The sequence below is a fragment of the Aplysia californica genome, unplaced genomic scaffold, assembly GCF_000002075.1.
Source record: "Aplysia californica isolate F4 #8 unplaced genomic scaffold, AplCal3.0 scaffold00864, whole genome shotgun sequence".
NCBI lineage: Eukaryota > Metazoa > Mollusca > Gastropoda > Aplysiida > Aplysiidae > Aplysia > Aplysia californica.
Genome location: NW_004798134.1, coordinates 203,467 through 204,602, shown reverse-complemented (window position 1 = coordinate 204,602; position 1,136 = coordinate 203,467).

The window sequence follows — 1,136 nt, the reverse complement described above, 5'->3', positions numbered from 1 at the left end:
CTCCTCCTCTCCTCCTCTCCTCCTTTCCTCCTCTCCCCCCTCTCCCATCCTGCGGGCGATGCACTTACCTACAATGCGTTCTAAATTAGAAAAAATCAAAACAAGATATTTACTTCAACAAAATAATATTTTTTTTGCTGAAGCATGGTCGGAAAATAGCACCAGCAGGCCAACAAAACAAAAATTGACTATTCTACATAAAAAAAAAGAGATACATAGTTTTCGCTAGAAAGATAAGAAAACGTACTTCCTCTTCAACCAACAACTGGCTTTGAAATGAACACACTTAGACGGATGAATGCTTGTTATTATAATTGGTTTGTGGAAGAAATATGAAGCCTGTAAAGAGTGATATTTTGTTTTTTTTATTATCTTTTCGAAAAATCAAGACTAGCATCTCTGGCGTACTTGAGCAGTAACCTTCTCATGATATAAGTAATGAACGTGTCCTGCGGTGTCTGTATCTTCTGTGCTAAAAACGATGCTCTACTGCACGTACTGTTAAAATCTCTGCAAAGTCAATGCGGGTACTGACAGTCCTGTCGTCAACCCATGGATCAATCCTAATGTATTTGTTCTTGCTTTATCTTAAGAATGATACATTGGAGGCGAGGGAAGCAGTCGAGGTCGTTTCTAAAACACCCCTTAAGTGATTCCATTTTCAATCAACACGTTGGTACCCCGCCTGTTTGTGTCAGAAGCAGATTGTTAGATTTGTCCATATTTTCAAGTAGGTCGTTGGACAGTATGGTCCGGGTGTACACGCTTCCAGCACGTGGGGAAGACGTGCACGGTTCACCGGTTTGGTTTATGTTGACTTAACGACGTGCACGTCACACAAAGGTCATTAGGAAGGCGAAGAAATGGACACCCGGCGGGGTACCAGGATGAAACCATTGATTGTTCAGAGAAGGAAAAAAAATAATTGGACTCCACCCAAACTCAAACGTCATCTTTTGACATTTGAGTCAAAATCGAAACTAGCTGTACTTTAATGACTAGTATTGTTCTCTTCAAGAGTGTTTGCTTCTCAGAGAACCATGCTACTGGCGAGCAGGCGAACAATAGATTTAAAAAAAAACAACTACTACTAAGAACAGAAAAACAGAGAGAGAGAGAGAGAGAGAGAGAGAGAG